This window comes from Lytechinus variegatus, chromosome 1, assembly GCF_018143015.1.
Source record: "Lytechinus variegatus isolate NC3 chromosome 1, Lvar_3.0, whole genome shotgun sequence".
Taxonomy (NCBI): Eukaryota; Metazoa; Echinodermata; class Echinoidea; order Temnopleuroida; family Toxopneustidae; genus Lytechinus; species Lytechinus variegatus.
The window spans coordinates 62364978-62380845 of NC_054740.1; the positions used below are offsets into that span (position 1 = coordinate 62364978).

At 36.1% G+C, this 15868-nt stretch overlaps 1 protein-coding gene across 2 annotated transcripts in view; it reads left to right on the forward strand.

The window, feature by feature from the left end:
* Nucleotides 1-2097: 2097 nt before the first annotated feature.
* The window catches only part of LOC121419130 (nuclear receptor coactivator 2-like), a 66945-nt gene continuing 53174 nt past the window's right edge, over nt 2098-15868 (forward strand). The window contains exon 1 of one of the 2 annotated variants that reach the window (XM_041613479.1): nt 2098-2152. The gene's annotated coding sequence lies outside the window, so the exon portion shown is untranslated. The remainder of the gene's footprint in view (nt 2153-15868) is intronic. The other variant, XM_041613471.1, reaches the window with a different exon arrangement.

Consider the following 15868-nt stretch of genomic DNA (forward strand, 5'->3'; position numbering starts at 1 on the left):
CTTCTCTTGGTTGTCTGTTAATATTTTTTTTCAAAATGCCCCTTTTGAGTACTGGGAAATTTTAGTGATTGCATTTGGAAAGCTGCAGACAAATGCTACATCATGAAATTTCCAGCCCTTCCCATGCTTGAGAAGGTACATGTTTCCAAACCAAATGAAAATGTGCAAATAAATTTTATGTAAACTCTTATAAAATGCATTTTCATTTTTATCCTACACATCATAGACCCTAATCATTTTAGGGCACACAAAATCATATAATTTAATGATTATTTATCTTCCATTTCCAACAAAATAATATATATTCATCACAAACAAATCATAAACAAATTGGAAATATATTTTGACAAAATATTTTAATCATTATGTTAAAAGAAGCAGCACTTTTTTTTAATTTTAATACAAAACTGGAAAGAAATAAAGATAGGGTTGAATTGAATAAATATTTAACTTCACACATTCACATGTGCAGTGCAATAGAACTGGCTTGTCTTTCCCTTTGTAAAGATAACACCTGGTACGGTACTCTACTATATCGATTGACACTGTTATGATATTCAATATCTGTTTGCATATATGTTCAGAATCTGTTACTCTGATTGATCAAGAATATGATTGACATCATATTTATCATGAATGTTGCATGAGATTGTCTTTTTTTTGTAAAAAGGCAGTTTTAAATTGTTCAGTATTTGTATCCTTATTTCAATGTCCACTTCACAATTAAAATTTATATAATGATATCAGAGTTTGCAAAATGCCTCAATCTGAAATTTATCTTATATAAGAGATTTGATCATTAAATTGATAGATTTCGAGAAAAAAGTAGCAAGATCAATTAAAAAGAAAGACAGTATAAACAAAGGCTTTTTGAATTGTGGAAACTGCTTTAAAGATCTGTATATGTTATTGATTTGTTGTTTATTGATTTTAATAGAATATAGACGTCTGATGAGAGTACTTTATGCGAGATGGTAAATATCAAGCCCCCCCGGATCAAGCCCTTTCAAAATCAAATTTTTTCTTCAAGCAATTAGCCTGGCATTTCACTAAGGAAGGGCCCCTGTTCCATTTCGGAAAGAATCTTCTGGCTGGAGTAACGGAAAAGCGTTTGCAAGATATCCACTCCTTCTAGCCCCATGTATTTCCTATGCGAATTGCACTACTCTCCAGATAACCTAGATATATTTCCCCCCTTCATAGTTCTGTTTTGTAGCCAACATTTCACTGTATTAACAGCTTTGGGCTGAAAATTGCATGGTAGAAATGCAGATTACTCATTTACGTTCACTTGACAGTGAACGCGAGTCAGTATGAATTCAGGACGCTTCCATGTTATAGCTATCCCTCTTGGAGCTGTGCAGATCTAGTCTCCAAGTTCAGACTCTGATGCAGTTACAATGACTGTTCAAGTATCTAATATACTCTGCAGGTGGACTTCATTATTATTGACAAATTGAATTGGAAGTACATCTTTGAAATGAAATATTGCTGCAGTATTTAGATTACTGTATTGAAATAAAGGTGATTTTACTGAGAACATATTCACAAGGTGCATGGAGTGGTGATTTGGATTGATATGCAATCCTCTACAAAGTAATTGATTTTTTTGTGCACTTGAAGGTCATGCCTATTAACAAAAGCTGCATTTGACCATGGCAGAATAGCTAAATATTGGGTTCATTTATTATTATTTCGATGAAGATGCAGGTGCATTCGGTGCCAAAATATGTACAAAATTTTTAAAAGTGTGTATTTTCAAAGAAAGGGGGAGGGGAGTAGTACTTGTATGTTGCCAGAGTGCATCCAGTTCCGTAAAGGTATCCCTTGTTCCATATTGGTATGGCTGCTCATGTGAGATAAAAGTCCCGAATTAAGGGGGGGGGGATGTAAGCAAACAGTATTATGAAAATATATGAATAGGGTATTATTAGCCAATTAAAATATGTGCTTAGGGGTGTACTGTGTATATAAATCCTACAGTACAACTTTATACCTGAATGCCCCCCCCCAGTATTTTTCATGTTCTTCAGTGGCTTTTGGTGTATTTCTGACATGTGTACAGTGATTTTTTTTTTGGTGTTCTTTCTTTCCATGCAGATCCATTCATGTGAGGTACAACTAGCGACTGCCCATCAAGCTTTTCCACAAGGTAATACAACATAACGGTGGAAAATTTAATATTAGTGGTCCAGACTTTCATTTTATACTCCAAATGCTGTTCGGGGGCTTTGTGTATTTTTTCACGCAGGTATACTCTAGGTACCAATTATGTTTAGTTCTTTTTCCTTTGTAATATCCAAATTAATGAGTCGATGGAGCTTTCCTTTCGACCTTTGAATATTTATGTAATAACTCTATAATTCTGAATTGATATTCCATTATATAATTTTGTAAATGTCAATGATAATCTTCAAATGCATCACCAATGTATACTGATTGCTTGAATTTTTGTGACACAGATATTGCTAGTATCTTGATGATGCAGATATCTGGTGATGCATTAGACAATGGATGAACGGCAGTACGTTTTGAGCTTTAGATCTCTGGATTTCAATACTGTATACATATTTTGTTTGAGATGTGCAGCAGCACAGGAAAAAATGCATCCCACTGCATCCTCATACATTATTTAGCCATTTTCAATCTCCTCTATTCAGACACCCCTCTTTGGAATTCCTCTCTCATTTTTTCCTCCCTTCTCCTCTTGTGTAACGGGTAAATTGATGTAGACAGTGCCCGACAAACACGCGGGGGCCCCGGCAAAAGATGAGTCGCTGCACAAAGTACATGCCTGCCATATTTAATATTGCAAAGGCATCATTGGCATTCTCGGCTTTTGGAAGGGGGAGAGAATGCGAAGTAGATGAATGCCTTGCCTTGCCTGCCTGGCTTTATTGCGGGGTGACGGGCTAACGGGGGTGACGGGGATAACGGGGGCATACCTTGCGGTACCATAAGGCCTGCCAATTACTTGCTGATGGGGAGCGAGCGCTGCCAAGCAGGAATTTCTATTATCACCAATGGCTTTCGTAAGGCCTGCCCGAGAATGCTATTTTCATGGAAAGGCTCTAGGCTTGTGAGGGTGTGTGGGCGTGTGTATGAACCAACAAATCATTGCTTTCAATGGAGGTTTTGATATTCATTCATTTGAATAAGTGATAGGAAAATGAAAAGAAAATAGGCAAATCTTTTGAGTTATGGATTGTTATTGAGACTTGTGAATTCGCAAATGCCTTTTCTTCCCCACAGACAAAAGATTTTTGGAATTAATTCTTCAAATTTAAAGATAAATGAAAGTAGTTGCAGTAAACACTGATTTCACAAGATAGTGTGTAAAACCAAGCTTTATTTTCACTAAATCACCAAGACCTAGATCTGGTACAGTTACATAAACTGAACTTTGTGAAATCTTGAAATCTATGCTGAAAAATATTCACACTGAAGATCACCAACACAAATAAGCACACGTAGACAGTGCATTATTATTGCTTTGAGTGTCGGGCCCGACACTTGACCCGAATCCTGTGCTTATTTGCTAATTTCTCAGCAATTGCACAATTTCTTCTAAAATCCTTGGCACATATTTTTTTATTTATACAGACAGACACTTTGGTGGTCATTTCATACGATTCTGTACGAATTCAGTTTGAAATCGTTTACCACAACTGCAATTTATCTTCAAGACCTGAATTTTTGAGCTACATGTAGTTTCAAATGCATGCCTCTTGATCAAAATTCAAATGCATGTAAATACCTGGAAAAAATTGTGGCTTTCATTATAGCAGAAAATCTACATAAATAAAGTGCAGACAGAATCTCTATTCTCATTACTAATATTCACTGTTTGTCAAACTTTGTGGCAATGAAAAGTCCAGTTGGTACAGAGTAAAGATGAATTATTAATTTCAATTACCTTGCATTGATAATATTGTAAGTGTAAATAGAGCTCACCTTCGCTGCATCTTCAGTATAAAATACATGTATTTTCTTCCTAAATATATTGTGAGATTTGCAGGCTGCGATTATGGTTGGAGACAAAAGGGAGGAAGAAAGAGAGAGGGAGAGATAGAGGGGGGGGGGGGGTCGGAAGAGGGGCAGGATTTTTGTTAATATTCTTGAGAGGTATCCCCACTTTTTTTTTGCTGCGGTAAAAAATAATGATCATGAAATAAAGATTTTCGCTTGTTTTTGATGATTGCTCATCTGCAATCTAAAGAATAATGAAACATGAGGAGGATATAAACATTTTGGCTGCACCAGTTTAAAAGCTAATTCAAATTTCAATGCATTGATTATTTAGCTTCCCTTGTCGCTACAGCACAGTTGTGAAAAATAGTGATGTTAATTTTGTTCAAGATATTGAAATACGGGACAAATATGCGTCCCGGGAAGGGTTTGTCAGGATGCTGGACAAAGGGGCAATATACGGGACAATCCCGGGAAATACAGGACGTCTGGTCACCCTGAACCCAGGTGAGGTAACTGGGTACCGGCAAGAAGTAATAAGCTGTGTGCTCCAGAATCGATAGACTAGCTTCACCGGGGTAATATAAGAGCGCCTTGAGCACCTATAGCAAGGTGGATACGTGTTTATACAAATCCTATATTATTATTTATCAGTCTTCTTTTATTTTGTCTCTAGAAGCTTCATAACATTGTCCTTATGATTAAAGAAATATCAACTTTCAGAAATACTATAAAGTAAGGTTCTTTATTAAAATATCTTAATTTTAGGTCTGCTGTGGGTTTCCGAATATGTTTTATGTTATATGTACATGTAACATAACACAATTTTAGCTTCAATATTTACATGTAGATCCCCTTCCGGGGGGGGGGGGGGTGGTACACAGGGTCCTTTTCTCATTCCTCTCTACTCCTTAGAAACTGTTCCTTTTCTCTCCTGCAAATTTAATTGCATGTCTTTTGTATTGTTATCTTCATAAGATGTAAATGTAGAGGAATTCTTCAATGCACTGCCAAGTATGAAACTGTCATGAATCATGAGACTACCATAAAGGAGGGGATTACTTGATATCACAGAATTTATCATGCCAGACTGTACATGTATATTTTAACATCGTTTGAATTGATGAACTTTAGTGCTTGTGTTATGTGATGGACGTTGCCACCCCCTTGAGACATTGTCACCACTTACTATGGATAGCGCAATTTGTAGTTTAGTAGTGACAGATCACCCATCTGAGTGGCCATCAATTTTCCACTCACGATGAAATCAAAGATTAATCTGGTGGGAAAAAGATGTTCATTTTTACATTGTAGTTCTTTACCATTTTTGTTTTACTGCACTTTCTACATGGACAAACAGTTTATTAATATAATAGCACTTCATACTTCGCGTTTTTACATATGTATGATTTAGAGTAGTACATGTAGTTCTTATTACCTGGGTCATTACCCCGATCTTGGCATGCTCATGCATGTACAGTATGCACTTTCTCCACTCCTTGGGGAGCTTTCCAACAAGAGTTTCAAGACTCAATTGCTTGGCAAACATGTAGGCATTTGCTTCATCCCATGTACCCATTTAACACCTGGGTGGAGAGTGGCAAGGTTTTGAACTTCTGGAGTTTACAAAAAATAGATTATTCTGATATCTCAACTAAAAACAGGGAAATAAATGGAAAATATTAAGCAGGTTTGCTTTTATTCATACCCAGTAATTTTTTTTTCTGCTTGACTTTTTGTTCCGAGGGGGGGGGGAGGAAGATACCAGAAAATTTGCGGGAGTTAGGAAATATGGAGTTTAAAGGAAAGTGGGGTTAGAGGGATGCTTCTCCCACATCATCCAACAGATGACTCCTCGTATCCTGATAGCTTGTCACAGTAGGTGTGAAGTACCCCTCTCACCTCGCTGCTCAGATTAATGGCTTTATGATAGGTCACCTAATAATCTAGAAGTCATTATCTCCTGATACGGCAGGTCATTCTAAGGACAGTTGTTAAATGCATCTTCAGGACTGAATCCAAAAACTTCACAGTTTTCTGTCCGTGAAGGAGTGATATTAAGGAGGTGTGTCCGACTTTCTTGTGAAATGGGCCTCTCCCAAAAACATCTGTCGGTTTATATTGATGGGAAAGAAATTTCAGTAACCCAGGGAATATTCGGTGTGTTCCATATGATAGTAGGATTAAATTACCCGAGTCTTATACCCCTCTGATGCTTGATGGGTGGATATGTATTCACTGACCGCCCCCCCCCAAAAAAAAAAATGTTAAAATCAATAGTTGTAAAATTCAAAATTTAATATTTCACTGTTGCTGGGAGATGGATACATGTAGTTTTGGGGAAAGGAAAAAAAATGGGGGGGGGGGGTCAAATTTTCTCTCTTCAGGAAACAAGTAATATTGCTAAAGCAGAAATACCTCCCATTGGTAAAATACAGTATTAAAATAAAAATCATTACATTGATTCCTGCTGATATCTTTACGATGGTACATGTAACTTACTTTTTGGGCACCATTGGTCCCATGTAATTTTGTTTTTAAAAAGTGGAGAAATTATTACCAGGGTGTATAAGTTTGTGACACTTTGCACTATGCTGAGCAGTGAAAATTTCGCAAATGATCTTTTTTTATTTATATTGATGTAGGGCACATTAATTTTTATTAGGCTTATACATTATTTACCTATTTTCTTCAAAAATATTATTTCTTAAATCTTCATGTGAATTATTATGTGAATAGGAGACTGAAATGCTGACTGTGATTCTGTCTCTCATATTTTGTTTACTTAGCCTGATAAATGTATTAAAGTTGCACCCAAATGCATGTTCAGGAACTTCTCTACTACAGAGCTCTGCTTTTTACAAGTACATGTACATCATGGAGCACTACCTGATTTGTGTAGGGAAACAAGGATATGAATTATTACGCTAAATCATTATAGAAACCAGCATACTTTACAAAGATGCAGGTGGCATTATATCAATGCATTGTGAATGTGGAGTTTTAGCGAAGCACGGATCAGGCACTTAATCGAAAAGGAAAAGTGAAAGTAGAATATGAATGGGTGTTTCTTTTTTTCTGGCTCTGTTCTCTCTGAGTTTCTTTGTCAAGCTGTAATCTAGGCGTAACAGTTACTGTGGTTTAAACTTGAAAGTGGGAAATTCATGGGATTTTCAGACTTTTAGATATTTCAATTAACCACAACAGTTGTAGAAAGGAAATCTTGAGTACAAGATATTCTTGATCATCATATTTAAAAAAATTAAGGAGTAACTTGAATACTGAGTTGCTCTTCTATAAAAATAAAGATATTTAGAAAATATGTGGATTTTAGCATTGTAGTGGATTTGATTTTGATTATTCACACAAAAGGTTCAGATTCTGTACGTTAGAATGCTATATCTCTAAAATTGTGGCAAATTTTGTGAAAATTTATTCAGTTTTTCAAATGACATTAACATTCACGTAGACAACCTTTACATCTCTGCAGTAGACAGGCTAATAAACTGGTCGAGTTGCAATGTAATCATACCGTACCATGATATTAGCTATTGGTGTTTGTTAGATAATACAATTGAATGATCTTAAAGGTAAAAGAAAGTAGTTGCAACAAAGAATTGTTTCTTGAGAAAGTCTTTAAAATTCAAGGTTAATTGCCACCATATTTTCATAGATCTAGATCTGGTACATTGAAAATTTTACAAGCAAAAAAAAAGAAAACAAAAAAAAAGTATTTCACCTCAAATTTAAGGTTATTTTGTCCATGGAGAAAAAAGGTTCTCACTTTCAAGGGGTGGCACACTTGGGTAAAGTCAGCATTTTACATTACAAATTTTGATTATGGCTCTGAAGGGGGGGGGGGGGGGGGGGGCACGGCTGGCTGTGCCCCCCCTGATTCTGCCACTGTTAATAATGGATTGTGTTTGAACTCATTTATAGATCATTACCACAATCGGCATTTATCTTTAACTGTCAGTATTCAAGTACTGCTTGTAATTTACATCAGAAGAGATAAAGAGAAATTTGACTTCAAAATCATAAAAAATTTGTTTACTTAAGTACACAGATTGTTAGTTCGAAGTACAAAGATCAAAGCTGTAGAGGTGTTATAAAAAAACTTGGAATGGTTGATCTGCTATTAATTTACTGTGTCCCTGTATAATTGTGTTCTTGATAACGCACCTCATACACCTTTTCAAAAACCATAGAAACTGAATCAAAATAAAGATGGTTTCAAACCAAGAAGGATCCTCGTTATTAAATCCTCCCAAAATACCCATTGTTACTTCATTCACACTGCCCCAAAACGTACTCTTCTGGATTAGTTCCTGAAGATACGAGCATGCGCAAGATGGTCTGATAAGCAAGCAAGGCGCGAGATTTAAAATCACTAGCTCAGCGGCCACCTACGGCTCCTGCGCCCAACTACACGCTGGGCTAAAAGTTCCCATAAATTGCTTTCACAATGCCAAATACCTGCGACCTTGGAAAAATCGAAAGTTCTTGTAATTTTGACAAGTACCTACTATTTAGTATTTTCTTACGGGGAGATTGCGCTTAATTTGCTTTCACATTGCCAATATTACCTGGTATTTTCTGATCAGGGTAAATGTCCCGATCAGAAAATAACTGATAACTGGAACTGACAAACTTCGAGGCAGTGAATTAAACCACCTAGTGATGATAAAAGGCGAGTTGAAATGAAGGCCTAAGCCTTGATTTTGTGGAAGGAGAAAGCGGGTGGCATATACTGTAATGTTGTCATTCATGTCAATGCATTGGAATTCAATTCTACTACTGTGAATTTGTGCATTGGCCATGTAGAGAGCAAAGTTTATCATGAAGACCTTGATCTTGCCAATGTGAGCACGTAGCTCTTGAGTCTACAGTTTCAGACACTATTCCTTCAATTCCTTCATTCATCATTATTCTATTTACAACATACATTACATATGCTGCATAGAAAATATATCATCATTAGGTTTGAATCGCAAGAAGTTGTTCTGGTTTAATGTATACCGGTATATGTTTTTTTCCAAATGAGGTTAATGTATTTTCTTAACATTGCTTTCATTTGTGAATTTTCTTGGATTCTGTAAGTTTATTCAGCAATCAGTATTTGTTATTGGAAATAAGTTGAAAAGGTGACCTATATATCAAAAGTGATATACCCGGTACATGTAGATGTTTCTGTTCTGAATCTGTTACAGTTGTCTAAAACAAATTCAACAAAGCTAGAAAGCAAACAAGTATTAAACAATCAGTACTTACAAATGCATGTGAATATTAAAGGTCAAGTCCACCTCAGAAAAATTGATTTGAATCAATAGAGAAAAGTCAGACAAGCACAATGCTGAAAATTTCATCAAAATCGGATGTAAAATAAGAAAGTTATGACATTTCAAAATTTTGCTTATTTTTAACAAAATAGTTATCTGAACGAGCCAGTTACATCCATTTGAGAGAATGGATGATGTACATGTAACTCACTATTTTTTTGTTTTTATTGTTTGAATTATACAATATTTCAATTTTTACGAATTTGATGATTTGGACCTCCTTGCCTGAAGCACAAATGTTAAAATAATGGAATTCCACGTGTTCAGGGAGGAATGAAACTTCATTTCACATGACAATGATGAGAAAATCAAAATATTTCATATAATAAAATACAAAAGAAATAGTGAGTGAGTGATGTCATCAGTTCCCTCATTTGCATGCCGACCGAGATGTGCATATATAACTGTTTTGTGAAATGAAACGAAACTTTAAAATGTCATAACTTTCTTATTTTACATCCGATTTTGATGAAATTTTCAGTGTTATGTTTGTTGCATTTTTCTCTTTTTATTCAAATCAAGTTTTTGTTGGGTCGGACTTGTCCTTTAATAGTAGTTATTTAAAAATATGTTGCAGCAAACAAGGTCAAGGAAGAGTAGAAAGCTAAACATATCGATACATGTGCATTTCAATCAATGTGTTTAGTTTTGTTTTAGGATTTTGCTTTGTGTTATGCCATTGATGGCCGTTGGTTCATTTTATGTGTCCCGTTTTTTCTTGTGATAGTTTCAGAACCATGTGAGGGATATCAAGAATCAGCTTCAGACTTGATCAAACCGTTCATATAGGATTGATAATCTTAATTGATTTATTTGTTTATTGATTTTTATTTATTACGTATTTATTTATTTTAATTATTTGATTATTTTTGTATTCATTTGTCCTTTTGTTCATTCGTTTGTCCATTCATTTTTGGGGTATTTGCGTATTAAATCATTTCAACTGAAAATATCAAGAGAAATCTTTTCCAACTATGCAATAGTTGTGTGCATACATGTATATCATAATAATGTTTTGAAACGAAATAATGAGGGAGATTCTGAAGAAAAGGGAGTTCAATATGGAAATGAGAAGAAGTTGGGTTTACGTGTATTTTAGACCTCTGGCATACTTCCCCAAAAGGTTGAAGAAAAATGAGAGCTTTGGCTTTGCCTCCGTAGCATGAACCCTCACATTTTCAGAACCGTCTGCAATATTTGAATTGATGATTTACTGGCAGTAGCAACAGTGGAATGAGCTTTGATAGAGTGCGTTGGCGCATGTTCTCCCCCGTGTCATCATGAATGATGATGAGGCAGGCAGTCTGAAGCTGTATAGATGCAGATGCAGATGCAGAGGAGTTATATTGTGATGAATGCTGTATTTAAATTTAAAATTTTGGATTCTGCATACACATGCAATGAAAATTAGTATAAATTACAGATGACCACACCATATTTTTAATAGTCTGGTGTTAAATTCATTGTGCTTGTTCAACACCTACATGTGTACAACACCCATGGTTGTTCCCTTTTCTCACTTCGGTGTTATGTTTGATCTTTAGGGTGTAATTTCTACACCTTGTGAGTGTGGTCCTTAGAAAAAGGGAAATCAACTGGTGATGGTTTTACACTACATGTAAAATGGTTTTACACTGAAAGTGGAGGAGGGATGCGTGGGATGGAACAATTATTGATAAATGTGATTGTTCAGAAATAATCTGTATCGAGAAAGTTTTTGATGGAAACGACTATCAGGCATTTACTCTGACATTTAATGGGTGTTTTTTGTGATGTGAACAATGGAATTTTCAAGGATTAATTATTACATAATATTGAAATTACTTGAAAGAACATTTTGGTATTCAATTATATCGGGTTCAGACATATCGTTGGCTGTCATTTGAACAAACTCGTTTAAGTGAAAATTGACTTCATATTCTACTCTAATTTCCTTGGTTTATTTTCATTTGGTCCGATGCCAATTCGTCCTATTGCCAACTGGTCTACTATGATTTAATCTACCATCAGTTTGTCCAATATCCACCTGGTCCAATGGCCATTTAGTCCATATACCATTTGGTCTAATAAGACTAAGTTTTAATAGGGTAAAGTGAATAAAAATAAAACGAATATGAGACCAAACTGGTTACTCCCAATGGTCATAGACAAACTGTTGATTAGACAAATTGAAGATTGGACCAAATGGTTATTGGATTAAACGGTTGGTAGATGAAATGTTGATGGACGGAATGGTTTTAGACTAAATGAAGGTAGATCATGTGGTGAATGGACGAATTGGAAATTTACCATTTCCATACTTTTGTCTCCTGGCTCGCTTGCATTTCTGTGTTCAGTAGTTGAAGCCTTTGATTGGTATATAATTTGTCAATTTCACTTTTGGGTCTGGTCTGGGTCTTTAAACCTGGCTATAGGCAATTAGTGTGGGGTTAAGAAAGATGGTTTGAATGAAAGATATGGGGTTAGGAAACTGTAGTCTAAAAAGAGTAATATTTTACTTTCCATCGACCAACAGTGACCAATTAGCCCATTGATTGCCTTCTGTATATTCATGAGTGGGTGGAATATGAAAAGGTGACTAGTGGTTACGAGTTTCAGGAGTGGGAACTATTTTGAACAGTGGTAGAGTGGTACTGTAGTCTGTTTGCTATATATGGAAACAGGTGGGTGGGAGCTGAAATGCCAGTTAGATTTTTGTGAATTTCATCTTTACTTCTTATAGTAATGACTGGTGAGTATTGCCATCAGATGAAATTGCGCTTTAAAGGTAACAGGGCCAACCCATAACCGCACTTGAAACAAAGTCATTAGTGCCTAGACCTTACAAGGCAATTAACTTTTGGGTTCCATTGTGCCATTTCACTTTTTCTGAAGAGCCAGCGAGGTGTAGAGTAGGCTCACAGTCTCACACCAATGTTTACTGTTCAAATCAAGCCAGAATTTTAAATTATATTGATTTTCAGGTAAGAACAGGGTTTTTTTGTACCCAGGTTTTAAAATCCGATATAAGATAAATTATATCGGTTTTGATTAATAGAATATGTTTGCACAGAGAACAGTTGGGGAGAGGGGAGTATAATGGTACTTAAAGACCCAGACCGGACCCAAAAATGAAATTGACAAATTATATACCAATCGAAAGCTTATATGCTACTAAATACAGCATTGTGAGCTTTATTCATTTTCACCCTTCCCAGCTGAGTATTTTGCTTAAGAATATTCCAATTATCGGGCTTCGAACCCGCCTTAGAAAATAGGCTTTATTGTGCTTTTCAAATGCCTCGAGACCGTGACGTCACGTTGTGTAAGAAGCGTCGCAATTCCATAGGTCTGTACTCAGAAAAACTGGGTTATTTTTTTGCTTTCCAGATTACGCATTTCATTTTCTTCACTTCCATCACAGAGTGATATCACATCTATTTTTTCCTACATGCTTAAATTATGAAATCTACAGTTTTGAACTAGTTTTTGCCATATTTTATTTCCTGCTTATTTGGCGTAGATTTCAAATCTATCTGCATTCAGATTATGTATCACAACTTTTCCTGACATAGCAATTTAGGCCCAATAAGAGCCAAACAAAGAAGTCACAAAAAAGGCAGTGAATAGTTGTAGGTTTCCATCAATTTCAACAGTGAATAATTGTGAGTGCCATTTTCATCTGAAAACGAAAAAAAAATTGGATTCATAATATAGAAATGGAAGAAAATACCCAATGCTTTTGTACACAAACCTATGGAATCGCAACCCTCCAGACACAACATGACGTCATCCTTTCCAGGCGACGTGGGGTGCTCAATCGAAGCGTACTTTGGAGGAGCAGTTTCTTTGATTTTTATCTAATATTAAAAATGGAATGAGATGTATAGAATATTTTTGGTATATTTGTATTGTATGAATCATTGCCTTTCTTTTAATATATGATTGTTTTTACACTGGTCAGGGTCTTTAAAATCAGCATGATCAAAGCAAATGTACAGACGTGTTTGATTGAGATGTGAAATAGTGATAGTTCATCATCCAGCAGAGTATTTTATGGACAATTAATATTCTCTTCATGTGTAATATATCCCAAGCCAGATATGAATGTCAAACAGGCTAAGCAAAGAGAGGGTTTGTATAATGAGTCCTAGTTTGGATAACAAGCACACGTATTCGATTGTTGCGCTATTGTACGGGGGGGGGGGGGGAACCAGGGGGGGTGGTGCTCTGCGGCACTTTTCACACATTGCATTGCACACACTCACCTCTGCCTGTCTGCCAGCCATAGACCAGTCTGCAATTTGAAACTTTGACAAATAGCACCATGTCTAGGGTCAAGACTATACTTCAAACCCTATGTCTGTGTTGAATTACCAGCCACAGTACATGAATAAATGTAGTCTCACTACTTTAGACTTTGTATTATGCAAGAAAACCTCAGAGGTCTGTGCCGCAGACTAGCCGTAGGCCCTATCAATGCAGAATAGATGGCATTTGTGTAACCCAGATAGTGGGGTATTGCAAAGTTGGTGCTGCCGCTAAATGAAATATTCATTAAGATATGAAAGGGTATTTCTCAAGTTTGTAAAATGTGAAAAATGAAATGTTAGTTCTTTCATTATTTATATCCTACTTGGAAAAAATATTTTGTTTAAAATAAGTTTGTGTTTTGGGATAGAAGTTTATTTTCGATAGTAAATGATTGGAAGCATTTCGATAGTGTTAATGATATGCCAGAATGCTTATTTAGAACTTTGATAAAAATTATTCAGGCTAGCTTGAAGTATGTTAATTTTATTACCACACATTTTTCCTGGTGTACCTAACATAGGAAGCAACATGCAGGATAGCCTCTTGTCAAGGCCCTGGCGGCTGCTTCCCGAGCGAAGTGAGGAATCGATGTCCTAATTTGTGAATTAGGTGTGGCGAGCGTAGCGAGCCAGGGCCTCATGACATCTGAGCCGAATTTCACTGACATTCCTTTTTTTTTAAAAACAATATTCCGACCAAAAATTGGTTGGTGAAAATCATCCAATGAGAGCGAGGGAAGCTATGACATCATATTGAATATTCATTAGCTCATCTTGAATGGCAACCCGTGGATTCTTGGCGAAGAGTGATACAAAATATCAAAGAACATTGAGTATGCCTCTAAAATGCTGATTATTAACTGATCTAAGGATTTGCAAGTTGATGCAATTATATCTGCACAGAAAGGACGATATGTGTTTGTAAATCTAGTCCACAGGATATGGAAAATGTGTAATATTTCATGCGATTCCACGTCGCGTGGATTATCTCTGTGGTGAGGAAATGCTGGAGTCGAGTTGTTCAGTTGGTGCTACCCCTAGTGAACCTGGCCGATCTCCCGCTGGAATTTTCGGGGCGGTACAGCTAGTACCACTACTTGTAGCATTTGCTGGTTATATCCCATTTAATAGTGTTCGGCAATTAAATGAATCCCCTGCAAAATAGTGGACTATTCCGAACCCCGGACAAAACAGCTTTGACATTTCATTGGTCAATTTACTAAGTGACCGTTAAATATTTCATTGAGCTCATGTATATTAATTAGACAGACGTTCCTCATGATATTCAGGTTAGATGTCGCTTGCGCTCACCAGGCCAAATTCGCTTTGCGAATTTAGGATATCCCTCACTTCACTCGGGAAGCAGCCTCCAGGGCCTCGACAAGAGGCTACATGCAGGACCATGTGTAAACAGACGGGCATTTATCAGTCATTTCTCATTTTTTCTGATCTTCAGTTGCTCATTACTCTGTATGTAAATATTGCTGAAAAATCGTTTGGCAGTTACCTATTTTTTTTTTAAAATAGATTATTCTGTGTAAGTTACATTATATTTATAAGATTTTATTTTTTCTGTTGTTAACAGTCCCAGAGTTTATCTTTTTATACCAATGCCTGTCAACAAAATCATTTAATAATTAAAAATAACTGTATTTGGTGATTTTTTTCTCCCCCTCTCTCTTGGTTTCTGCAAAACAAGTTTTTATGCGAATTCTTCACGTTACACTTTGATCCCTGAAATAAAATTTTAATTTTCTCTGGACCGAAATGGATTTCTGTTATTTCTGTTTTTCCAATAACCAGTGTGTTTGTCATGATGAATGGGTCTTTATTTTTCCAACAGGGTTTGTTTTGTTCTGCGCTTGCAAGTCTGCCTGGAGAACGATTATTCATACATCATTTTGCATGGCTCAAAGAATCTGATGTTTAGGCCTACCTGTAATCAAGGCCTCGACACTACTTTAGTCTGCTGGTACAGACCTTTGGTTTCATATTGTGAATATTGCAGAGTCTGAAGTAGTGAGACTAGGTTTAAAGAGAAATTCCAGTAGTTGCAGTACACACTGATTTCATGAAAAAGTTTGTAAAACAAGGCTTAATTGTCAGTATATCATCGAGGATCTAGTTCTGGTACAGTTACATTAACTGAACTTAGTGAATCTTGAAATCTACGCTAAAAAATGTTCACACCGAAGATCCCCAACACAGATAAGCGCACGTGGGACAATGTATAATTATTGCTTAGAGCGTCGGGCCCGACGCTCTACC